The sequence below is a fragment of the Apus apus genome, chromosome 3 (assembly GCF_020740795.1).
Source record: "Apus apus isolate bApuApu2 chromosome 3, bApuApu2.pri.cur, whole genome shotgun sequence".
In the NCBI taxonomy this organism is placed as follows: domain Eukaryota; kingdom Metazoa; phylum Chordata; class Aves; order Apodiformes; family Apodidae; genus Apus; species Apus apus.
This window is the reverse complement of record NC_067284.1, coordinates 87,014,378-87,040,763: the sequence shown is the minus strand read 5'-3', so window position 1 is coordinate 87,040,763 and position 26,386 is coordinate 87,014,378. Positions and strand designations below refer to the sequence as shown.

Here is a 26,386-nt window from a genome sequence, read left to right as displayed (position 1 = left end):
CAGTTGTAAACTGAAGCTGCTGATGCATTAAGTACAAAGGACATTAATGAAAACAAGCCTTGTCAGGCCTGAGGCTCAGTATTCACTGCTGGTGGGAGCACAAGTTTGGTGGATATGGACCATCATAAATGGAAGAGTTTTCTGTCAGTTATTTGAACAAGAATAACACAACAGTCTTTTTTTTCTGAAAAAAAAAAAAGAAAAAGAAAAAGAAAAAAAAGAGAAAGAGAAAGAGAAAGAGAAAGAAAAAGAGAAAGAAAAAGAAAAAGAGAAAGAAAAAGAAAAAGAAAAAGAAAAAGAAAGAAAAAGAAAAAGAAAAAGAAAAAGAAAAAGAAAAAGAAAAAGAAAAAGAAAAAGAAAAAGAAAAAGAAAAAGAAAAAGAAAAAGAAAAAGAAAAAGAAAAAGAAAAAGAAAAAGAAGAAAAAAAGAAAAAGTAGAACTATGTAGGTTTGCCATATTCAATGGTCTGAGACCTGGTGGATTGAAAAGGTACAGTCTTCCAAGGAGAACTGCTAAGGAATGGGAGTTACTGTAGTGAAGTCTGCACAGAGCAGTATAAGTTTTTATAAAAATCTGAAAGTGAACAAAGTATTTCTGCTAAGAAATTGGATAGTGCAATCACTGGCCAGGTGGCAAATATTGATGAAAAAAACGTCACCTAGAGTAGCCAGGATTGCAGTAGAAAGCCTGTCCAGGCAAGTGATGTCTTACTACAGTCCTACGATATCTAACTAAATTAAGTATCTAAAAAGCAGGAATAGAGGCTCTACTTACAGCAGGTGAGTTCCAGAGGGCAAGCAGTGACTCTGAAATACTTCGGAGAGGTTGGAACAGAAAAGAAACTCAGTAGGAGATCACGCTGTGGTGGGACAAAAGGTGTTGACTGTCTTTGGATACACCAATTGCTGAGAAGTGGGTAAGGATCAAAAGCCCCACATGAAGCCATTGCTGGAATACATATCCTTCTGGAATGTTCCCACTGAAAAAGAGCACTGAAGAATTTTCTGTTGGCACATCAAAGAGTCACAGAAATAATTCAAGAACTAAAAAAAAAAAAAAAAAAAAAAAAAAAGCCTTTAATTAGCTCCTGTAGAGTTCACTTTATCTAATTTATTAAAGGGAGGAACATATCAGCCTTCTTCACCTGGGGTAAAACTGCAAGGTGGGATTCAATCACTTAACTATGGTCACTTACAGCATGTTAGATGCCAAACGTGACTTCCCTTTTGGGCAGAGGGAAGGATGAGATAAACTCTCAAGGGCCTGATCAATCCTGCATTCATGAGTCTGCTGGATATGCCATAAGCTCAGAGTTAGGCACAGTGTGCACTCCCTGCACTAAGCCCTTCAGTCTTCCCATTTCACCAAGTTCCCTCAGCTGCTCTGCAAGCTCTGAAGGGAACAGAGAATTGTTTCAACAGGGCAGCAAAAATCCCCAGCAATTGCTGCTAACATAGCCACATGCAATCAGAGGACAACTTGCAGTTCCTGATGTAAATTCTAAGGACAGTGTCAGTACAGACGTACATGGATCAAGTTGTATTTGAAGCCAGATCTCAGCCTCCAGCTGGAGACCTGATGCACTGGGCTTTCAGTCCCAAGACTGCAGTCATTCTCTGGCATCCCTTGGGCTTCTGGCAAGCAGTTCCCTTTCTGGAAAGGAACATTCTTTACATAAAGGTGGGATCAAGTGCACCCTCATCAAGTTTGTTGATGACATCAAATGATGGGGTGTGGTTGACATGCTGGAGGGAAGGAAGGCCAGGTTTGAGGGGTGGGCCCCTGCCAACCTCATGAAGATCAACAAGGCTAAGAGCAAGGTCCTGCACCTGGGTCAGGACAATCCCAATCACAAATACTCTGGGGACCTGGTTGATGAGAAGCTCAACATGAGCTGGCAATGTGAAGTTGCAGCCCAGAAAGCCAACCACATCCTGGGCTGCATCAAAAGAAGCATGGCCAGCAGGTCAAGGGAGGTGATTCTGCCCCTCTGCTCTGCTCGCATGAGACCCCCCCTGGTCTACTGTGTCCCGTTCTGGAGCCCCCAACACAAGAAGGACATTAAGCTGTTGGAGTGAGTCCAGAGGAGGCCACAAAGATGATCTGAGGGCTGGAGCACCTCTCCTATGAAGAGAGACTGAGAAAGTTGTTCAGCCTCGAGAAGAGAAGGCTCTGGGAGACTTTATAGTGGTCTTCCAGTGCCTGAAGGGGCTACAGGAAAGCTGGGGAGGGACTTTTTACAAGGACTTGTAGTGATAGAACAAGGGGTAGTGGCTTTAAACTGGAAGAGGGCAGATTTAGATTGGATATTAGGAATAAATTCTTTAGTGTGAAGGTGGTGAGACACTGGAACAGGTTGCCTAGGGAAGGTGTGGATGCCCCATCCCTGGAAGTGTTCAAGGCCAGGTTGGATGGGACTTTGACTAACTTGATCTTGTGGGAGGTGGAGGAACTAGATGATCTTGAACGTCCCTTCCAACCCAAGCCATACTATGATTCTATGTTTGCACTTTTAATATTTTATATTTGTGCTTAGTATGTAATTTAAATGCTCCTGCATATATAAGTTAAATTGTAATGAAAAAGGGAAAAACAAATGCAGCAGTAATTAATTGACAAAGAAAACATGTTTGAATGCTCTGTTTGGCTGGGTACATGAACAGCTCTGAAGGGCTCTGTACAATCTAGGACATGCTCTGTGTTGACCAGCTGTTGGTCAGTCACAAGATAATTCCTCAGACAGCATTTTTCCCTGCATCACAGCACCAGCAGGTCATTTGATAGCACTGATGTAGTTGGCTAGGGACTGATAGGAGTGTGTGAAAGCCAGCAAGAGCAGCTGTGTCCCAGTGCTGCAGGGTGGGACAGGCTGTTGCCACAGCTCTGCGATGATGCAAGGTGTCTGTGAGAGACTGTGCCAGAGTCACTGTTAGTGCTCAGACCCCAGGTATGACTTTCTCAAACCACACAGGAAAATTGATGTATGCAATGAATATATACAATGATCATACTGTGGGTAAGATGAGAAGTTAAATGGGTAAGGTCTAGTAACATGAATGCTACAGCCAAATAATAACAAGTTCAAATCTAAACACACGTGCTGTGAAAAACAACATAATAATGGCAGTTCAAGAGAAAACAATTCCATATCCAGATGTAAAAAGATGAATTCAGGAATGGTTGTTTACTTGTGGCTGTACTGTAGTGTTTAAATCCCAGTTTCTGACAAGCAGCAGATACTGAAGACAAATAACTTCAGGGCAAATTGGGATTTGAGGGGTTTAGTATGATAAAAAGGATAGTTGCTGAGAAAAAAAAAAGCTTATTCTGCTTTTTAAACCACCAGTGTGTCTGCTTTCATTTCTCTGTTTTGTTCTTAGCTGATATACTGACTTAGATTTATGTCTAGTCCACACTACTATGAGTAAAGGTCCCTCAAATTCACTTTTAAAATCTGGAGAACTACATTATGAATCCTCAACTTGTTTGCTAATGATCAAATGTCTCTAAAGAAACAATCCTTTCTTGGACTAATTTAAGTTTATAGGAAAGTTTAACTATTTTGACTGTTATATCCACTGTATTAGGTCTTCAAGCATTTTTTTAATTATCTACAATATATTATTCTTACCCCCCTCCAAATATTTTCTACTGAGTGGTAATGAACTATCAGCTTCACTCTTGTTTTGAAGTCTACCCTGACACCATTTGAGTCATTGTCTTGGAACAGGATCAGAAAATGATGCTGGTGAAGTCAACCAGCTGATCTCTTACAGCTGTAGATGAACAATGAAGATTATTCTGGAAAGTGAAATGTAACACAAGCACATTAAAGTCTCATCAGTCTCTTTCAGATTCACATTAGTTTGTTCTAAGAAGTTGCTTACATTTGCTTTACAAAATCCTGGGTTAAATGCAGTCCCTAAGAGTTCTGTCATTTAATAACTGGGACAGGGACTTTTACCTTTTGCATTAAGCACTCCAATTTATTTTATTTACTTATCTATAATGAACATAACTTTATGCTAATAACATCACAAAGCACATTCCAGAGTTATTTTAAGTACCCACAGAGTTGACTAAAGTACAATCAAATTTAGAACATCTCATTTTGGATAGGGCATGATTGTTTATATAAGCTAAACACTGATTAAGCTATATAAAAAAATTTTGCTTCCATTCTGTGGATGAGCTAAAAATATATATACTTAAAAGTTCTTTGCAGATTAACCCAAAATGCCCTTACTTTTAGTGTTTTTTCGATGGAAAGCAAAGTTTGGGGATTAACTTCACCACTGGAAGTGAAATGAGATCTTCTGGTTTTGGACATCTGAAGTGAAAATGAATGAAATGTGGAAGAATGTGTTTAGTTTCCTCTGCAAAAGACGTTATTGAAAGGAAAGAAAAGGTGGTGAGCTGAGCTCTGAGGGTGTGCAGGTGAAAAGGAAGCAGTTCAGAGGTTGTGGCTCCAGCAGGACCAGACAATAGAAAAGTATAGGCCAGGTTCTGGCTTGTGCAGAGGGCAGTAATGTGGGGAGCAGTAGCCCGTGGCCACAGCAAACCACTGAGCAGAGCTGCCCTCTGCTAGCCTCTTGGTTAGCCATAGGTATTGTCATTCCTTGTCCTGAGTCTTCTGGTGAGGTACGATGGATTGGCCAGGTGCCCTGCCTCCCCATGGGCACAGCCTCCATCTCACCCTGCTCTGTGTGCAGGCCCATGCTGCTGCTCTGCCCCAGACACTGCTTCCTGGCCTCCCATCCATAGCAGCACCCCTAGTCCATGCTGAAGCAATGCTTCGAAAAGTGCCATGTAAACAGTTTTTAAAGTGAAGGAGAGACGATGAGAAGAATAGCTTGAGAAAATCCATATTAGAACATGAGGACACAAGCATGAAGGCTGTTTACTCTTCTGCTCTGTGACAGATGCTGCAGTGCTACATGTGAACCTAACTAAAAAAATCAAGATATCTTGACCTTGGATAAATAAAAATAAATGTTTAACATATCATTTTTATGCTAGGCAACCTTTTTTTTCTTCTCTGAATTTGATTCAAATGTCTAAGTAGAGTTGGCTTCCTTCAGTGGCATGTTTTAGTGAATACGTTATTTACTATTGAAGCAGAAAAGGTCTCTGCTGTAGCAGTGATCTGGTAGAGAGTAAAAAACAAAGATGAATGCAAGAAGAAGAAAAGCAGAATTTGCAGCTGAGCTATGAGATGAACCAGAGGTTATAAGGGACAGAGCTACAGGAAATCTGCTCATGATGGCAGCAGGTGCAGGGGAGGGCTCTCATACACGGATGTCAAAGGGAAATGAAGGTACAACACAAAGAAGCAGCCATGTGTAGACAATGAGAAGCAGAGAGGCCAAGAGGAGGACTGGAAAAGAGAGGGGTCAATTTTGAGCTGGCACGAGGGCTCAGGAAGTTGCTTGAGAAGGAGAGAGGCAGCAGCACTACCTTCAGTACACAGGAGGGATTGTTAACATTTGCTGGGGTTTGTGATGCAGCATGCAGTGCTGGAGTTTCACAGTCACCTCCAACTGGGGAAAGGTTTTTGGTGGAAAAAAAAAAAAAGAAAAACAAAAAAGAAAAACAAAGGTTTAAATCCACATCTGTTCCCAGTTTACTGTAGAGCCAGAGCAATGCTACTGCCAGCATGAAGCAGGCAGTAGCATGGGGGAAGGGAAGGACAGCACAACTGGAAAAAAAGTAGTGGAGGGAACAGAAAGGACAATCCTTTTTGGCGGCTGTACTTGTATAAGCCATCATAATGAGAACTGAAAATTAAGAAATAGCGAAACATTCCAGCTTCCCCCTGTCTAATCTAAAATAGAAGCTAGCTATATAGTATGCAGTGTTAGCTATGCTCTTCTGTGCAATTTCTTACACCCTTCATCTCACTCCAGACACCTGAGTACTGCCCAAAAGTGCATTAGGGCAAACCAGTAAGCTCGGAATGTCTCACTGTGTCATTTGGATCAGGCCTTCTATGAAATGCACAATTCAAACAGCATTAAAACCCAAGAATACTATTCTCTCCTACTAGTATTTGCTTCAGAATCTTATCTGCTTCCTGCATCTTTTTGTCCAGGTATGCTTGAGGTCCTCCGTAGAAATTGTCTGCCACCTCCCTCCAACATTTTTCTGATAGTCTGATGATTGAACAAGGGTGATTGTCCAAAAGCAGCTCCTCTGTTGATAAAGGAACAGATTGCCCTGTTCACTGTACACACACATATATATGTATATTCACACATACTGCTGAGTATCTACCCAGATTGTAGTCTGCTGAGTAATCGGTCATGGTGAGACTCTTGGGTTAAATATACATTCATAGGAGTACACATGAGGTACAGAAAAGTCACCTGAAGCAGAAATGTTGAAGTTTGGGATAAACTTAAACTCTTGGAGTAGATTCAGAGCAGATGCAAAAAATCCACTAACAGGGCTTCTTACTGAATACAGATCATGCCATGCTTCTTTTGAATAGTCATTCAAAGAATAGTTATCTTTTGGTAGCTTTGGGCTGATTAGCTTCTCTAGAACCTCTGCTGTTCAACATATAAGCAGCTGAAGCAAGTCTGCTGCTGATGCTGAGTTACTTGGGGGAGCATGAATAAGGGCTGGCTGCCAAGAGCTGCAGAAGAACTTTATGAGGTTGAATGAAAGGATGAAAAAAATAGATGAAATTCACTGTGTATAAGTTGAATTGGCACTTACTGATAAGAACAATCCTTGCCTCTCATATACCAAGAAAAGCTCTGAGATGTTCAGTGCCACTGAAAAGAAACTGTGGGATTAGTTACACAGGCAGAAGATAAGCTAAGTGTGTGGCAGCAGTAAAAAAAAAAAAAAAAGCCAAATACAATGTTACAGACTACTGCCAAAGGAACACAGAACACGACAGGAAACATGAAGATGCCACCACTGCAGAAATCCATGACTAACCTTTATCCTTACTTAGTGTCCTCACACCCAAAAGCAAAACCTGAAAATATTTAGATAGGCAAAAAAGATAATCAAAGTGATCCTGTAGAAGGCCAGTCCGAGTAGCACCTTGCAGTTTGGAAAAGGGATCACATGATTTGATAATACATGTGGAAAAAATCAGAGGTATAGACACATTGGGAAAATCTCTGTTCTTCAAGCACTGAAATCTAGCAGCTCTCAAAGGCAGCTGGCCATAGCCAGGCTCAAAGCAAGCACTGGGAGCTGGTGCCTTGCAGTGCCAGTGGAGACCTGGGAAACCCCTCACCCTTGGCTGCTCTGTGTGCCAAAAGCTGAAGGGGGCTCAAGGGGAAGCTAGCCAAGCACTTGGAGAGCCTGAGATCCATCCACTGCAGGTTACTGACTGCAAACCACACTGAGGAAGCCCCTGAGCAGGCATTTGTCAGAAGAGAGTCCAATCAGGAAGTGTGGTGTGTGTGCTGCCTTGTTCCTGAGGAAACTGCCCTGGGCTTGAGTTGGAGGCAAGGCTGTGCTAGACGGGCCCTTTGTCTGCCCCACTACAGCTCCCCTTTGAGAACAATTTTCTCTCTGATGGATGGGAGCTAGCAATGACATCATCTGAATCGGATGGACTACAGCAGGGCTGAAGGAAGAAGAAGGATGCATGGCTATTTTTGGCATGAGAGGCACAGCCAGGAAGGGCACAAACTGGAACATGAGGTTAAACCTCCCTTAGCATGTCCTGTGTTTCTTAATAAAGTGACTGAAAGCCAAAAACATCAGTAAGCTGTCAGTTGTTAGGTAAACCAGAGCTTTTTTCTAGCAGCTTTTCTGAATGTTGTGAAAACTTCCCTGTGCACATGAGGGTATTTTCAACTTAGAATAGCATTTGCTGTATTTGAGGTGGCAGAAACATTCTGGAAGACTAGGATAGATGGAGGTCATATTGAAAAATGCTGATTCCATTTGTGTACATGGCTAATGTAGATATGATGGTCCATTGAAGCAGGGACTGCTTTAGCAATACTGGTACAAAGCTGTAGTCAGTCATAGATTCATAGAATGGTTTGGGTTGGAAGAGACCTTAAAGATCATCTAGATCCAAAAGGACTTGAAATTATTTGCTGGAAATTGTTCTGGGATAACCTGTTGGGCAACCAAGACCCACACAGCTGCTCACTCACTCTTCCTCAGTGGAATGGGGTAAAAATGGGAAAACTCATGGGTTAAGATAAAGGCAGTTTAATAGGAAAAGCAAAAACTGTATGTGCAAAATAAGGAATTTGCTTCACTACTTCCCACTGGCAGCCAAATGTTTCGCCATTTCCAGGAAAGCAGGACTCCATTACGCATAATGGTTGCTTAGGGAGACAAATGCAGTAACTTCCACTATTCTCCCCTTCTCCTTTTTACCAACCTTTACTGCTGTGCACAATGTCATACGGTCTGGGATATCCCTGTGGGCAGTTGGGGTCAGCTGGCCTGGCTGTGTCCCCTCCCAATTTCTGCTGCACTCCCAGCCTCCTCGCTGGTGGGGTGGTGTGAAAAGCAGAAAAAAGCCTCGACTCTGGTGTAAGCACTGCAGTAACTAAAACATCCCTGTGTTATCCACACTGTTTTGGTGACAAATCCGAAAGGCAGCATCTCATGACGTCCCCAGGACGCGCAGAAAGGAGGTCTGCTCGCCTCGGTGTGTGTGGCAGGGGTGGCTCTTGATGTGCTGGTCCCTTCAGGCTGAATCAGACGAGCAGTGCCACTTCAGCAACGGCGTCTTTCCTCCCGATTCAATGCCGGGCTCACGCAGCCTTGGCGGGACAGAGAGCGGACAGAGCACCCGGGCACGGACCTGCCTTGACCCGAAGGACCCTTGCTCTCTGGGCCGGCTCCACACTCGGGCCCTTCTCTATGCAGGGCACTGGCACTGGCACCGACACCGGCACTGACACCGGCACCGGCACTGGCACTGACACCGGCACTGACACCGACACTGGCACTGACACCGACATTGGCACCGACACCGACATTGGCACCGACACTGACACTGGCACCGACACTGGCACTCCCGCTCCTCCCGCCCCCGACCCGCAGCACCCCCCGCCTTCCCGGGGCGGTGGAGCGGCCTCCGGCCCGCCCCCGGCTGGGAGGGGCCGGCGTCACCGCCGCTTTCCGCCCCGCCGAGGGAGGGGGCACCGCGGGATGTGGTGGAGGCTGCCCCGGCCCGCGGGGGGAGGCGGCGGGCTCAGGTGAGCGGGGGCGGCAGGAGGGCCCCGCGGCTGCTGAGGGCCAGGGCGGGCGGGCTGGCGGCGTGAGGAGGGGGGTTTCCCCCGCCGTTACCCCCTTCCCTCTCCCCCTTCCTCACGCCGTCGGGGGCTGGTGCTCGCCGGAGAGCCGCAACGGGTGCGAGGCGCCGGGCGGAGCCCGTGAACGAGCGGAGGGCGTGGGGGAGCCAGGCTGAGCCGTGAGGGGGCTGGGGCGGCAGCGCTTCTCCGGGCGGAGGGGCCGGGCGCTCGGCGGGGCGCTGCTTTCAGGCGGGGAGGGCCGGCAGCTCTTGCTGGGGAAAGTCATGTGGGACGTGGGATAATTTAGGGCTTTTGGGTGAAAGAACGTGGAGTCTGAAAGTTTGGGGGTTGGTCGGTTTGTTGTTGTTTTATTTCTTTTTTGAAGTCCTTAATGATGTTAGCACTTACTTAATAGTAGATATAGTCTAGGAAACTGTGTTTCAATATTGAAATAACATTTCTTTTCAAGCTAAACCCCCAAATCTTCCAATTTCATCTGGAAAGCAGTTATAATTATACAAAGTTGTATGTATGAATTTTTTCTTTTAATAAGCAACTACAAAGAGGGAAGTAGTGGTCCTCTTAGAAGAGTCACCCGTGTGATACCTCTCAGCTTGGTTTAAGGAAAAAAAAAAGGAAGCTGCCATTTTAATGGAGAAGCTGTGTGTATATATATTTAAGAATACCGGAGTTAGAAAAGATTATTGTCTCTAGGGTGGATGAGCTGCCCTGCTTCTCCCTCAGAGCAGCAGCCATCAGAAAGCTGCTGGCCCAGGCTGGGGCTGCCCACGTTACCCACACTGGTGCTGGCGAAAGGCTGGAGATTTTGGAAGAAAACACTTCACCTTTCCCAGGAGAGCTGAGGTAGAAAGGCATGTTGCTCACTGTGTATGTCGGCTGCTTTGAGGGTGTTTGGAATTCCTGGTTCTTCGGGCTCCATTAGTCCAGCAAGACTTTCTGCCAACGCTTCAGCTGACCTTGCCAACACTTAACTAGAAAACAGCTCGTTCATGTTTTGATAGTCCAGACTAATCTTTGTGTACAGGTGCTTGAGTAACTCTTTCTTATACTTCTGAATCGTGATTCAGGAGCTCTGCAGCAAAGTACTTTTGTAATCAAGACATTTACAAATTAAGCTGCAGAACACATGCCAATAAGTACTACTGGTAATTAAAAATAAGTGATAGTTATCAAAGAAATGAACAAAGTACACTGGAATGTGTTACTTTGTTTTTATCCTTTCATATGCGTTCATGTACTTGCTAACTTGCAGTTGGCCTTACAGTAACTCTTGAAAATGGGAGTTCTACTTTATTAAACTTGTCTTGTTTAAAAACTAAGTTATTTTAATTGTGTTGTATGGGTATTTCCCCATATCATCACTGAAGTTAAAGTTATTGTGGTTCCTTTGAAAAAAGCATTGAGAGTGGTTTTTCAGTTGAAGCTACAGTAGATTTTTATTATTAACAGGGCTTTTAGGCACTTAGGAAACTGAAAAGTAGGTATGTTTAAAATAAATATTTGATTTAAAATGAGAAAAGCAGAGTTTGGAGGTTTGTGGTTACTTAAAATTTTGTGGTCATGGTGGGTCAAGAGAATGTAAACAAACCCTCAAATGCTTATGAACAGTGTTTTGTACGCTTGAGATTAAGACCATGTTGGTCTATGTCTTTTTTTTTTTTTTTCCTTACTACCCAGTGCTTATATTCTCAGTTACTTATTTTCTGTGTAGTTCTTTGAGCTTGGGCAGTGAAAATAACGTGTTTTCATGTACAATACTGATGATTGCAGTGCAGCAGCACTCTTAAGAGGCAAGTGTTGTATTAGTGCTGGGTTCCTCTGTCTTTAAATTTAGATAAATCAGCCTTTGTTCTCTTCAGTAAAGTGAAGTCAAAAGTTTGGGTCTAAGCTGCTGCAGCTGGAATTGTAGCAGGGCTATGTAAGCAAGGGGGATTTATTAGCGCCAGGATAAATTAATTGTGATGAACAGGAATACAAAAAGCACTGCAAACAATGTTTTATACCCACAAAAGCAAAAACCCTAAAGGTTAATTCTGACTTTGTTCACAAATTAGGTACGCTTGCTTAGATGTTTTTTGCTCACCATAACTTGGGCCTCTGACAGCTACTGAACCACCTGACCTTTCAAATGAGAGTTACTGGAGTGTGTAACACCTCTGGAGCACTCCTTGGGAGTTAAGATTTATTTCAATTTAACATGGAGTTTACTGAAGCAAACCTGTTTTCTAATAGAGCTGCAGACAGCCTGTGGCCTTTTCTGGTTTTGGCCATAATGCATATTAATGACTCCTGTGGGCATGGGTTTTCTTACCTCCTTTGGAGTACCAGCCTCAAAGGTGAACAGAAAGGAACCTGTGGAGTTGCCATAGTGATTTCCAAGTTCATCCTTAGCACGTTGTGTCTTTTTTCAGAGAGCAGCCCTCTCATGCTGTGTCACTTAGGTTAGGATTGAGCCCAAGGTATATTGTAATACTATTCAATATTCTTGCAGGAAGACTGCTGCAAAACCCTTAGGTATTTGGGATGAATGTACCCTTTGTAAATCAGCAGTCACATGAGGAGGAACTAGGCCCTCTGGCACTGAACAAAGGCTACTGTGCCTATGTTAAAGCATTGGAGGTGCTCCATTATTTGGAAGTGTTGACTTAATTCTGTGTAATATTAACTATTTAACACTCCATTGAATTTTCTTTTTTCTTCTCTTTGAGTTTATATTCCCAGATTCCATTAACTGTTCACCTGAAAAATGCTTTCAGGGAGAAGGATTTCAAGCCTCCTAGCCACTGCTGCCATGGAAGGAGAGATCTCCTATCAACATACTTTGTTTGTTAAACATGAGTTTGCTGTATGGAAATTTAGTTAGCCACTGATGTGGAGTTACTTCCCTACTTATTGATGTAAAGTGGCTTAATGACTGATCTGAAGTCTGCAGACACAGTGGTGAGATTATGTGCTTGCCTCATGTAGGGTTTCTTTGTTCAGTGCGATTCCTTTGGGGCACACAGAATTTGGGTTCTGCCTCCTCTTTGTATGTGCAGTGCTGTGCTGCTCTCTCTGTTTCAGACCTTCCATCTTATAGCCATGCTTCCTTCCAGCACATATATCTCATTTTCTCTGTATGATAAATTATTAATTGGGATTTTGTTGCCTAATGAGTGTGATTGGTGCCACTTTCTATTCTTTCTTTCCTCTTCCTCCTTTCCTCTCTTGCTGTCTTATAAACAGGTGTGTTAGTTGTGTGACCCTGGTATCAGACTAAATTGTCTAGTTACTGTGCTCTTTTTGCCTTCTGTCAGTATGTTTATTTGTAACAGTAAGTGTAAAAACATTTCCATTTTATCTTGGAAAGTAAATATTTACTACATCAGCAGCTGTGTACTTAGAATTATGGATGGAAATCAGAAAATGCTATTTCTTAATAGTGCTTAGCTAGCTCCTTTTGTTTCAAAGCTGTGTTACTTGTATTTATAGATTGGATCAAATAGCACCCGAGTCAGAACTGCAAGTATAATAGTAATCTGCTAAACACAGTGTATGTATGCTCTAAGAATAAAATCTGCTTGGAAAAGACCTGCGTGGGAGAACTGGCTGCTTGAAATCAAGGGCAGAATGTGTGTGGTATGTTTGAACTTTCCTTGTTTTCTGTAATGGCAGAAGAGTTGATTGTTTGAAGGGATTTAGTGAGCTCCAGTTGAAAGGTTTCTTTTGCTGGGCTGAGAGGTCAGTGGGGCAGGAAATCATTACAGAGGATTATCTCTTAGTAGGGCAACTTTGAGGCAACCTATGGAGTGAAAAGTCAAGAGGTTGACAGTCGATATTGCAAAACTGACTAAGAGTGAAAGGGTTAGTATCTGTGGGAGAGGAAAGAACTGGAAGTGGTAATAATTAGATTTTTCTGAATTATTTTGCAAGTCTCCAGATCTCTGTAAGGTGAGGCATATGACACTGGTGTAGCTTTTCAAGACCTTGCTAAATTCTGCATAATAATAGTAGTGGTAAAGTAGAGTCAAGTGATAGTAATGTTGTCAATCTGCCTGCAAGTAATGAAGTTTGACAGTGGCTTCACCACTTGCTGATTGATGGGGTGAGCAGAGCAGTCCCTAACTCAGCTCATCCAGCTGGCCCCACTTTGAATTTAGCTTGGCAGTCAGGCCTTTGGGTCTGAAAAGTGTGTTTTTGAACACTGTGGGAGCCCATTCTTAGGGTCTTCTTTGCTGGTGTGTGTGGGTTTTTTGTTTTTTTTTTTTAAACCCCAACAACCCAAAAACAAAAGCACCAAAACAAAACCGTAAGGTCTCCAGAGAGCTCAGGAAGTGGAAGGACAGTTTTGTCCTGCTAGTAAGCTGTTTTCTTGCTGTTTTAGTGGGATGCTTTAAGTATTTTGTTTGCTGTCTTTAATAATATGATAGTAAGCTTCCTTTCCACTGATGTATCAACTTAGTTTTATGTTTTATCACTACTGCAGATATACAGGCACCTGGAATGGTGCTGGTGGAGACTGCTTCCAAGGCCAAAAGTTTATAGCCACAGGCTTTTTTCTTAGGTTATGGATATCTTATGCTTGTGGTCTGGTTGTTCCTCTTCCTACACATGCAAATGTTTTACTTTGGGGAAGCATCCTGAGGGTCCAAGGAAGGAGCATCACTGACCTTGTTCAGTGTGATAAATTCAGGCAGTCTCAGCTCCATAAAAATCTGACTTTTTGTTCGAGGGCCAAGCTGATTTTATAAGGAGATGCTTGTTTTCCCCTGTTGTCAGAGAGCATAGCTGTAGGTACAAGAGCTTTCCCTTTGCTTTTTGGTTACTGAAGCAGGGAGGAGGTTGAATTTCATGTGCTGGATGAGGGTCCAGGTGCTTCCTGTTGCTGACAGCCTGTGGACACCCAGGTGGTTGGGGAAATGGGCAGCACAGCTGTTTGCTGGGGCTTGACTATTCCCATTTCTAGAGCAGTGTATTAACCTGTCAGTATTTGTATTAATACCTTGGGCTGTGGTCAGCAAGAGCTGAGCTGTGGATGTGTCGTGTTCCCCGTTCCTCTCTTGAAGAGTGGTAGGCACACCAATCTCAGGAGACTGGGATACACAACTGCTGAGTTTGTTGGTCTTTTGCGTTGCTGTAGCTAGATTTCCTTGACTTTAACATCTTTGTGGTTGCTGTCCTCCCAGTAGGAGTGACAAGGAAGGGATGCCTACATCTATGCATCAGGAGTGGTGTGGGCTCTCGGGGCCAGGAGATGCTCTTGGGCATCCTGGATGGTGCCAGGCTCTACCGCTGCTACAGTGAGGCAGCACTTTGGCAGTGCACCTTGTTGAAACTTTGCTCCTGTCCTGCTGGTGCTCGTGATTAGAAGAGCCGTGAAAATGGTGAGAAATCCTCATTGAAATTGTGTGAGAAGGGCCTGGCTGCCACTGCCTGGAGCACAGCACCAGTGCAGCTGGTCCTTCCCTGTGGTTTTGCTCCATTGCGTCAAACTAGTTAATAATCAACAAATACTGCATTTCCCCATTCCCTGGGAAATCTGAACGTGACTGCGGTGAGCCATTGGCTGTAGTGTTCCCATGCTTGTCATCTGCTAGGATCTTGTACAGACTTGGCCATGAAAAGGGCTCTTCCAGTTAATGGTTCCCTCTGAGTGGTGCATCAAGCCTGTCTGCTTCCTGTGAGAACGAAGATGGGGAAAAATTTTGCTTGTCAGGGTCTCAGGTTGTTGTAAGGGAAGAAAAGATCAGCTCTCACTTCTTTCCTTGTATGCAGTGAGCACTAGCAGTAGGGTATTTGTTCTTTTAGCAGATCGAGAATTTTCCTGCTCTGGTGCCAGCTTTTGCCAATGACAGAGTTTTCCATGGGTTCATCAGCTCCAAGGTCAAGTTAGGAAGCATTTCATGTTACCCAAGGAGGTGTTCTCTGTCTGTCTCAAGTACAGTTATGATGCTTGTTTTTTTGGAAGTGCATTGTTATTGTCTTTTTCTGTATGAGGTAGGTCTGGCAGCTAATAACCAGTGTTGCAATTTTGGAAGAATGATTCCTAGCACTTTTGCCCTTTGTGAAATTTGCTGGCTTCCCCTGTTCTTATTCAAGGCCTTCTTCTTATCCTTTAAAGAGCACCTAGTAAGTTTTTTTATCTTTGAGTTGAATAGGCTGTTTATATTAATGTGACTCACTTTCTGAATTAATTTAATGTATTTTTTTTTTAAGTTAACTTTGTTATAAGTGGTGATAACAGTGTGTAGCAACATTTTTACTGTGTTTCTGGTGAGCTTGGTGTGGCACTGGATTTCTTGAGGGTCCAGGGCTTTCTACTGGATCTGAACACACAGAGACACACACACACTTTATGTTACGGCTTCATAGAATCATAGAATCCTAGGGGTTGGAAGGGACCTCGAAAGATCATCTAGTCCAACCCCCCCTGCCAGAGCAGGGTCACCTAGAGTACATCACATAGGAACGCATCCAGGTGGGTTTTGAATGTCTCCAGTGAAGGAGACAGGTCTTAGTGAAACTCAGTGTGCTTTGCCTAGGCTTAAAGTTGGAAGCCTAGGCATTAATCGTGGTCATAGCAGGTTTAGAGTGGCTGTGGCATTAATATTGAAACGTCAGTAAGACTCTTTGGTGCAAGCTGTATGAGAAGTACATGGGCTTGTTTGTCTGTCTTCAGGTTTCTTCTTAGGAGCAGTTGTTCGACACGTTAGTTTTCTAAAAATGATCTCTAATGATTTGAAAATCATGATACAAAATATGACAAGTTTTTAAAGGAGAATTACAATGCAGGGAGCTAAGTAAGAAATCATACTAGTAACAATAATAATAATAAAAAAAAAGCAGGTGAATACAGTGCAGAGTACAGCTTAAGGCTATTCTAAGGAATTCTGTGTAGCAGCTTGTGTATGTATTTTAAGCACCAGCATTGCAAAGCAGTGGAAGAAGAAAGAGACCAGTCCCAGAAATACCTCAAATTCTAAATAAAACCAAGAAAGAGAAGAGGACATATAGAAATAACTGTATTTGTGCACAGTTATATAGAGCATATGCATCCGTGTTCCAGCTCAGGGGAGTGTGGTGGGAGTTGCTGGGGGTGGGGAGAGGCGAGAGGCTCTTGCACATACCTGAACATATCTGTATATAATTGTATCTATTTTCTTATATTATTAGTGTTTAATTAAAGCTGTGTAGTTTAGTTTTCAATCCAGCCAAGTCTCTCTTTTTCTCTCTCTTCTTCCCTACCTGGGTGGGAGGGGGAGGGGATCGAGAGCATTGTTGTTGGACCTGAGTCAAATTGTGACAACAATTTATTGGTTACAGCTGCTTGGTACAGCTGTGTAGCAGAGTACTCAGGTTTGCTTTTTTCCATGCCCATGTTGTAATTAGACTTCATGGACTGGATAGGGTACAGACAGTATTCCCTGGGCAGAGGTGGTCTTCCTTCCTTCCTTGCCAGGAAATTTGTGCGAGAGACAGGTTTTGTTGCAGCTGTTCAGAGGTGATGTTTTTAGGGGTTTTTTTGTGTGTATAATGCTCTTGGAACCATTTAAGGGATTACATTTTTGAAAAGCAAGTGTCTTTAGAGAGTTACAGTCTAGCAGATGGCTCTCTCTTGTCCTCCAATTGGCAAGCAGCCTAGGAAGAGGTATCAGAGTAATTTTTAATATGACAAACTGAATAATGCCTTGATAGAAATACTCTCCAATGTTTGTACAGCCAGTAAAAGCCCTCAGTAATAAACATTTTGTGAAATAACTGTTGTAGATCAAAGTGACATTTAACTGATGCTCCAGAGTGTCATTTAATAACCATAGTGAAGATCTACTGTAGTGGAATGAGTTCCTATGTTTTCATGACTTACTGTGTCTCTCTTGCTGATGCACTGACCATCGCTGAAGCCTGTGATTTGTGTGTGTGCTGGATGTTTAAATGATGGTTGAGGACCTACTTATTTTGAATACTAAAATTTATTCATAATTTTGTTCATAGAAAGTCAGCTGTTTCCAGCTTCCAGAATGTGATAAAACTATTGTTTGCTAACTTCTTTGTGACTCCTTTGTGGAGTTGATAGAATAAATTACTTTCTTGCAAAGTTCGATTAATTTTCATGGATGAAACTCTTAAACTTATGTTGTGTGTATAGATAACTGGTGGAATACTGCAGATCCTGAGGCTTATATTTAATGCTTAGATGTGTTATAGGGTAGTTTGCATTGGAAGGTGCCTCAGGAGGTCTCCAGCCCTGCTCAAAGCCAGCTGACTCATAGGTTGAACCAGGTTGCTCAGGGTTTTATCCTGTTGAGTCTTGAAAACCCCCACGGACTGCACATCCTGTGTGGGCATCCTGCTCCCCTTGACTGCTCTCAGAATGAGAAAGTTTTTATTTCAATCAAGTCTGAATCTCTCTTGTTTTAACTTACGTCCATCTCTTTTTTTTTTTTTCCCCCTCCCCCTGAGCACTACTGTGTATGAATTGCTGTTTTCCTCACTATTGATATGAGGTTCCTAATTGAGGGTAATAAAATGCTATTTATAACATCCTTAAAAGTGTTAGAGTAGAACCCTTGGCATTATTTTATCTGCTTTTTTTTTTCCTATAGCATAAAATAGCACTGTATTTGCTGAAATTTACTGTTGCTGTAAGTATATCTTTATACCCAAAGAGGGCATTCTAACCTTAAAGATGTCCTTAATTCTATCTTCGTGGCTTTCTTTGGTACAGAAGTTCTTGCATATGACTCAGACTGTAAGGTAATTTATGTTTAAGACATTGCATATGTTTTGGTTCAGTAAAGCACTATGACACTTATTGTACAGAAATGAAAATCCATGTGTCTTCTCAGTATCTCTCTGTTTTATTGACACCTCTTTGTTTTTGTAAGGCTGTTTATGCAAGATGTTCCTGCTCTCTGAATGTTGGAGGGAGAGCCTTCTTTTTACATTGTGAAGCTTTTGAAAGTCTCTTCAAAATCCTGTGAGTTTTCCTATCCTGATAGTCACTAAAGGATTTGAAAGGCCTTAATCTTAAAGGTAGGACTGTTTCACTCAGGAGTTTAAGGATTTAGTAAATGAACAACTTCTAAGGACTATCCCACTGGAATTACTTGACACCAATACTTTCTAAATATACTTTCCTGTATCAGATCTGCAATCAGTATAGACTTGTTCAGATTTGAAGTACAGAAGTGTAGGCAGGCTCAAGTAGTATTATTGATAAGTTAGGGAGTAATTTAAATATGCTTCAAAGTGAAACCTGAAGCTTCCAGTGAAACTTCAGAGTCCTACACAGAAGAGCATTATTGACAGGATTCGTCTCAGGTAGTCCCACGGTTCCAATGTTCAATAGTTTTGAGAATATTAAGACAAAATTATATCTAAATCCTGCTTTTTAAAAAATCTCCATTCTTCTCAATGAAGACAGCAGTTGTAAAGGTACAAAGCCTTAAGTTTATTCTTACAGTCAAAATGCTCTTTTTCTTTTTCCTATATGTCTTTCAGGAGTCCTTTGTAAGCCCATAGTTCTGTCTTTGGGCATTCTTTGCAATGTAAGTCATGTAGCTTCTCACGTGGTCCATTTTACTCACAAACTAATGCATCAGATTATTGCTATGCCTCAGGACTGATGAGATCAAATGTCTTTTAAAATGCTTTACTCTCCTTGAAAGGAAGCTACAGCAGTTCTGTCTGCTACTCTCTATTAACAGCACTACTTGTCAGGAGTACAGTGCCTAAACCTGAAGGAAGAAGGGGAGGAAATCCCCTGCTGCTACTAAACTAGTATCACCCAGGGGCCTGTCCCATACAACTTAGAGGATCCTGCTACTCCTAGATTCTGAATTCACATTTTCCATAGCAAAAAAAAAAAAAAAGTATTGGAAATAGTTAATGATCTATATTTATTCTGGAAGATGATTTAAATGATAGTCAAAATTTTCCTCTGCCAAGCTTCTTGTAACAGAGCAGATCTTTTCAGGTGTGTGTATTTAACACCATATGGTACAATCTGCACCTTTTTATCCATTTAAAGTGATAAGCTGAATCCAGAACATGTTGACCTGAAAAACTTTCATTGACTTATTCAAGACAATCTTTTTTTTTTTAATAGAAAATTTGTGAAAGCTCAGTCTGGTTTTTGAGTTTACTTTTCATTATTTTTTTACTTGAAGTATTTTGCTTAAGACTTTGTTTCACTCTAGTATCACATAGAGTCCTTGGTACCCAAGAAACATCTGCAAGCCATCTCATGAATTGGTACAGTTTCTTTGAAGATTAATACTATGCTTTAAGTAATAAGAGCAGACAAGTAAGGTTCAACAAAAGATGGCGGATCCTATGGCCTTGTACTTAGGTAGGAATAATTAAGTGAATGACAAAGAGCATGTGACAGAAATAAGTTAAAAAAAAAAAAAAACCAACAAACCTCTGGCAAAAAAAAATCTGTGCTTTCACTGAACATCTTTGCCATATGTTAGTAAGTGCAACCTGTATTATTAGCTAATATATGTTAGCCCTGGGAGACTGTTAGAATAAATTGTGGCTGGTAATTGACTTGATTTCCTAGACATGAATAGCGTGATTTACAGTCTCACGTAAGAAGCTCTTACAAGAGTGTTTTCATTGAAATGATCTCAAAGGGGGTGAATGGAGCCAGTGTGCCCCTAGAGTGGAGTTTGGTTGGTTTATGTGTGTGCTGTGAAAGAGTTAACAGGAGCCCTGAGAACTGGCTGAGCACCTGAAAGCAAGCAATTAAATCAGTGGACACAGCTGAGGTGGGGTTTTAAATGCATGTGAAGAAGCCTAAAAACTTCTTGGCCCTGCTGCTGGGGATGCTATGAAGCAAGAAGGCTCTTCACCTGGGAAGGGATGCCAAGGCCTGAGGGAACCTAGGGAGCTGGAGGGCCTGGAAGGTCACCTGAGGTCACATGAAGATGATTTTTACCCTCTTTCAGTTTAAAACCATTACCCCTTATCGTATCACTACCCTCTCTGGTGAAAAGCCTCTCCACAGCTTTCCAGTAGGCCCCTTCAGGCACTGAAAGGCTGCTATAAGGTCTCCCCAAAGCCTTCTGTTCTCCAGACTGAACAGCCCCAACTCTCTCAGCCTGTCTTCATAGCAGAGGTGCTCCAGCCCTTTGATCATCTTCTTGGCCCTTCTCTGGACCCTCTCCAACAGCTCCTTGTCTTTCCAGTGCTGAGGGCTCCAGAGCTGGACACAGTACTCCAGGTGGGGTCTCACCAGAGCAGTGTAGAGGGGCAGAATCACTTCCATAGACCTGCTGGTCACACTTCTTTTGATGCAGCCCAGGATGCAGTTGGCCCTCTGGGTTGCGAGCACACACTGGCGGCTCATGTCAAGCTTCTCGACTACTACCACCCCCAAGTCCTTTTCCTCAGGACTGCTCTGTAGCCATTCTCCCCCTTGTGTGTATTTGTGCCTGGGGTTGTTCTGACCCAGGTGCAGTAGGACCATGCACTTGGACTTGTTCAACTTCATGAGGTTGGCACTGGCCCACCTCTCCAGCCTGTCAGCTTCCCTGTGGATGGCAATACACAACTGTGTATTGGTATGATAATATACAACTATGTTGATGTCTGAGCATGTCATTTTTGCCTGCTTTTCATGAATGTGATGTGCCTTTTTGGTGGTGTACTTCTTATCCTCTCCCATTTTTCAGCATTATTATTCTCCTCAAATGTGAATTGCTGTTAATATCGCAGGAAAAGTAACATAGATCAGTTGTACTTTGCTAGAGTACGGGAGAAGGCATCAGTTTTCCTGTAATTCACTTCAGTTACCTTCCATTCATGAAATGTGTGTTTTGTTGTTGGATTTTTTGTGTTGCTTTTTTTTTTTTGAAGGGGAGGTTTGTTTTTGTTTTTTTTTTTTTAAATACCTGACTTGCTCTAGGCAGAGAGACTTCTGTCCCACCTTATTTAGGAGGAACTGTATTTTGTGCTAGAAGAGAGGCGTTGGGTGCCTGTGGCTGGTATTCTGCTGCAGTTTCAGCACTATCTGCTGCAGGACTTTTTAAGATTATCTTGGGATTTCATTGTTTCTCCTCCATGCTAAAAGAAAAATGATGTAGCTGATGATTTCCCTTTTGTGTTCTCAGGCCAAGTTGAAACAAACCTCCAACTTCTGTTTTGTCTGTCTACAGCCTTGGGCTAGGGTTGCAAAAGTCAAGCCATATCGTCACCAAAGCTCTCAAAAGAGATATTATGTGCATCTTTCTGCTTACTGGTGTACATCTCTTAAGGGAACCACACTTGGCTCACTGGAGCGCAGCGGCTGACCCTTCACAGGCTCTAACATCTACAGTCTGATGATGCTGAGTAATTAACTTGCCTTTAGCAGGGACCTGCAGTAACCCATTATCTGTGTAGCTGTTGAGGGATAGGACAGCAGTGCTGGTGGGTTCAGCTGCAAATCTTCATCTTGCCACTTGGAGTGGCAATTGTCAGCCAACAAAAGCACAATCCACAGAATTGCTACTGCAAAAAGCTGCAAATACCCAAGTACAAAAATGCTGTGGGACTTTGTGCTAGATGTTGAGTTTTTCGTCTTGTGGGAGTGGTCCAAGGTGTCAGTGCTGCTCGTCTGCGTGCCTCCCACTGCAGCTGGACTCTGTTGCATGCATTGCCATAGCTGAAGCTTGTGTACATGTCTGGCTTTTGCAGTATCTTGTATTTAAGTTGCATCCTGAGGTGCTGTGCTTTCTGTGGGAGGTTATTGCTCAGCTTTCCTGATGTCTGGAGCTCCAAACTATCTCCATTGTTGTCTTGACAGCATTGACATTGCATCTTTGACAAGGTAGACTTCCTTCAACAGGCAAAGGAGTAACGTTTATCTTGGGACTCTGATAGTAAATTGCAAAGCTAAAAGCATTCTGACTCCTCACCCTTGGCAATATAGGATCTGCCACGTTGTTTTATTTTCATTATGTGTGATCACTACTGAGCTGCTAAGAGAAAATTACTTTCTATTTCAGCAAACTCAATTCTGGTTTCAGACTGACTGTACATCAAATGCTTAATTTGGAATCCACTCTCTTGGTGAAAGTAAAAATTCAAATCTCCAAGCTGGACGATGAAAACTGTGCTTGAATTAGAAATTGACTGCTGTCAATATGCTCTCACACTTCACTTTTTTTTTTTAGTTCCTCTCTTCCCTCCTCCCCAATGAGTTTTATGTTAATCTTGCTGTAAATGATCTGACTGATCAGAAGTGGGAATCCATGCTGTCACTCCAGAGACAGAGTGATGAAAGTGTGGTGTGTTAAATAGACCATTCTTGAAAAGGACTGCCGTGTACTAATTTCATAATTACATGCTTCTTTGGTGAAATGCTTTTATGGGATATGACTGCAAGCCCAGTAAGTGTTCTTTGAAAATTAATTTAGGACCGAACCGAACTTCCTAGTTTCTATGCAAAATCCTTTCTCCCCTATTTTTGTGTAATGTTTAAGCTGTTTTCAGATCTTGGCTGAGAGTGTTTTCTCCACTTGAGACATCTGCATGGACTGCCTCTAGGCAGGAACAAAAGATTTATTTTCTTTTCCCCAGGAAGAAAGACAACAACTAACCATAACAACCCCGTAACTTCTGGAACAAACTTTGGTTTTCTATTGTGAATGTTCTCTGTAGGCTTGCAACTTCTGTGTCTTCCTGCCTTTTAGAAAGTGGTTAAATTATTCTCAATTATCTAAGTAAAACAGATTTGGGCTGGAAATTTGTGGGGAACTTAAGTGGCTTCTGTTAGTGATTGTGCTGAAGGCACCCAGTGCTGGTACTGGCTTGTTTTCCCAAACCCACTTGTGTTCTTCTCCGGGTGTTTGGTTGTCTGTCAGGTGGCCAACAGGGTGGATTGCAGAGTGGGGTGCAGGGTGAGTGATGGCTGAAAATGTAGCTGTTATATTTGGTGGTTGATTATGTGAGTTTGGCAGTTCCAGCTAACCTAGGCTGGTAGCAGTTGGGTTGGGTGAAATATGAGTGAGTCTTGGAGACTGACTGGGCTGAGGTACATCAACTGGAGATGACTTTGAATGTGAGGTGTAGTAACAGGTGGAGAATGAGATGTGTGAGGAATGTTTGTAACAGGATTATGCTGAAGTTTATCACAAAGGTCTTGAGCTTCCCTGGCTTTTTTTTTTTTTTAGCTTGGGACTCTGCTAACAGTAGCTGACTGCATGAAAACAAAAATGAAAAGAGCAGAAATGTAATTTTTTTTTACATTATTGTGCTATCCAAGTGGTCCCACTTTCTTGAGACAGCAAGGAGTCACCTGACTGTTCTAGAGAGAATCTGGCCATTTACTTCTCTGGCCAACAAAAGGAGTTTCATTGCAATGCTACAGTGATGAAGCTGAGGGCTGTAATTTCCACCCAGCTTGGAGGAATGCAGTTTTCTGTAATAGCCAAGCCTTGTTTGCTAGTCATAAGGTGTTGTTTAGTTGTAAAATAGGCCTTTGCAATACAACTGCATGCTTTCACAAGCTGGGTAGTTATTATATTTTTAAATTTGAAAAGGTCATAAAGGCATATTTCTGTTATTTTTGTTACATCAATGTGCTTAGGCCCCTATTCAGCAGTTGCTTGAGAAAAAAGCCTGCTTTTGTGTGTACTCATTATACTGCTGAATGTTGATGAATGCAGACGTGTTTTAAAATGTTAATAGTATCAAACACAATTATAACATATAGTTAAGGAAAGAGATGCTTCTCTTATTCCCCCTGACTAAACAGGTGATTGTTACTGACATGGGAAGTGTTTTGGTATTTAACAGCTTACTTTTTAATAGTATTGTTTTCTTTCTTAGCATTAAGGTAAAACTGAGTTTAAAACACTTTTTTTTTCCTTGAGGGGAAAAAAGTTGATGGCCGTATCGAAACTGTTATCAGCTAATGTGATTCTTCCTCTAGAGAGAGGTGCTGCAATTTCCTCAAATGGCTTGAATGACTTGTTGCATTAAGGAGGCAAGTGGCTCAAATGTGACAACTCAATGACATGCATTATGGGAGTGTGCCAATAAAAATACAATTATTTAAACACTGGCTACAGAAACCGCTCTGACTTCTAAAATGCGAAGCTCTTTCAATACGTGGTGTTGGTTGTTTTTAATGCAGAATAGGAACTAATGTGCACTTAATGGCTTCAGAGAATATTTTGTATGTGATGTCTTGGGAATATAACAGTTGAGTAACTGAACCCAGCCTGTGACCTTACAAATCACAGGAGCTGTTGGTGAGGAAATAATTTGTAAATGGGATCAAATATAATGTAGCTCACCCAGTGCTTGTCTTCTATAGATACACTTTGTAAAATGCTAGCTAGGTCAAAGTATTGTTAACATTCAATAAGTAGGATGAAGAAGCTGAATGAGACCTTTACATTTTAAGATTTATAAACATCTATATTAAAAGTAACTTTCTTTGAAAGCTTACTTGTGTAAAGAGACAATGCTGGTTTGTTTAGCATGGGCTACATTAAAATCAGTCCCATCTTATTTTGAATATTTTGTGGTGTCTTTGGAATTCAGTGAATGAGTCAAAATATAACTAGGAACCTGCAACATTTTACCTGTTTTCGTGATGTAGGAACTGAACAGTAATGGTTGTGGTCATGTCAGATTGATTAATATTTGACAATTATTCATTTTTGTTACTGTTAGGTTAAGCACTTGTGTGTCTGTAAATAATAAATATTTTCATCTTGCTTACTTTGTTTGCATACTGTTTAATGCAGGTGTTTAAGGCTTTCTTAACAGAAGCAGCACTAGATAAATTGCTTGGAGCAGTGCTTTGATAGTTGGCTTTGAATATGACCTCAGTACCACAGTTACCTCCTACAAATGCTCTGAAGGTGAATTTGTTGTTCTAATAAAAATCAACCAAGTGTAATGTAAGTGTATTCAGGTAGTTGAGCTCTCTTTAAAACTGTATGTATAATTTCTCAGTTACTTTCAGGGAGAAGTTAATGAGTTTGCAAGAATTCTGCATTATGTGTTTAAAGCCAGGGCAGGGAAATAATTGCTTCTGAGTTTCTGTACTGATCTATAAAATCCTAGTGGACTTACAAAAATGTAAAGTAGTTACTCCTGTCCTCCCGCAGATGCTACTAAAGCATTTTAATTAAAAACTGAACTGCCACTTTTGTGGCTGAAAACAAAGACTGATTATCTAAAATAAGCCAGACAACTGTTTTGCTGACCTTTGGCATCAGGCTGGGTACAAGAGACTGTGCTCTTTCCATCAGTGAGAAATGCTCTTTGATCTCACCTCTCCTGCTTTCATCCTAGGGTTGCAACTAAGACATGAACAGCATTGCTGGTCATGTGTTGCTTTAGAGCACTAGGCTCTTCTCTCCTGCCACCATGCTCTGGCTCTGAGCTGTTAGTCTTTATGAAATGTTGCCCATCAGGGAAGACTGTTGTGATGAAAGAGCTGTTTTAATTATTTCTGAGCTTTCATCATTTGGATTTGAAGCGATATGCACAAAGTTTGACATTAGAATATGCATTACATCAACTTCTAGGATTGTAACTTCTATATTTTCAAAACTTGATTTGTAGTATTGCAGTTCAGAGGCCCTTTTTCCATTTGTGACTTTTTTTTAAGTGCATGTCTCATACAATGCATTACATGCTATAATGCAGATTAAAAAAATTCTCTTCAGTTGTTTCACAGCATTCCAAGATATCATTTTGATAGTCATGTGGTTAATTGTCATCAGTTACTTGATGTACTTGAAACTGAGAAAAATTTGGGGCCTTTTTTTAATAAGCTATCTGAATTGGTTCAGGGTAGTTCCTGCATCTGCCGTGCAGGCAAAGCAAGCTAGGGTTGGAAGGCTGTGCATAAAACCAAAACTCTTTGTAACTAGATTTCAGATATGTAATGATAAACAATTGAAATTCTTCTAAACTTCAGACAAGGAGCATGATAGCAGAAGGGTGAATGGCACAGAAACAGCATAGCCAAAGCCACAGTAACATCCTGGCTGGATACCGTGATGGCTGAGGGCACTGTGACTGCTCACTAGCTGGAGATGGGGGGTCTGGCTGTGGCCTCCTCCTCCCTCCATTGTCCTTTGGGGAAGGTGTGGGTGTTCGTGCTAAGGTGCTGCCCTACTCTCTGTCCATCCACTTCTCTGCCTTGTGCT

At 42.0% G+C, this 26,386-nt stretch overlaps 1 protein-coding gene across 1 annotated transcript in view; it reads left to right on the top strand.

The window, feature by feature from the left end:
- Positions 1-9,102: 9,102 nt before the first annotated feature.
- The window catches only part of DISC1 (DISC1 scaffold protein), a 187,741-nt gene continuing 170,457 nt past the window's right edge, over positions 9,103-26,386 (top strand). Inside the window, exon 1 of the mRNA XM_051613527.1 lies at positions 9,103-9,191. The gene's annotated coding sequence lies outside the window, so the exon portion shown is untranslated. The remainder of the gene's footprint in view (positions 9,192-26,386) is intronic.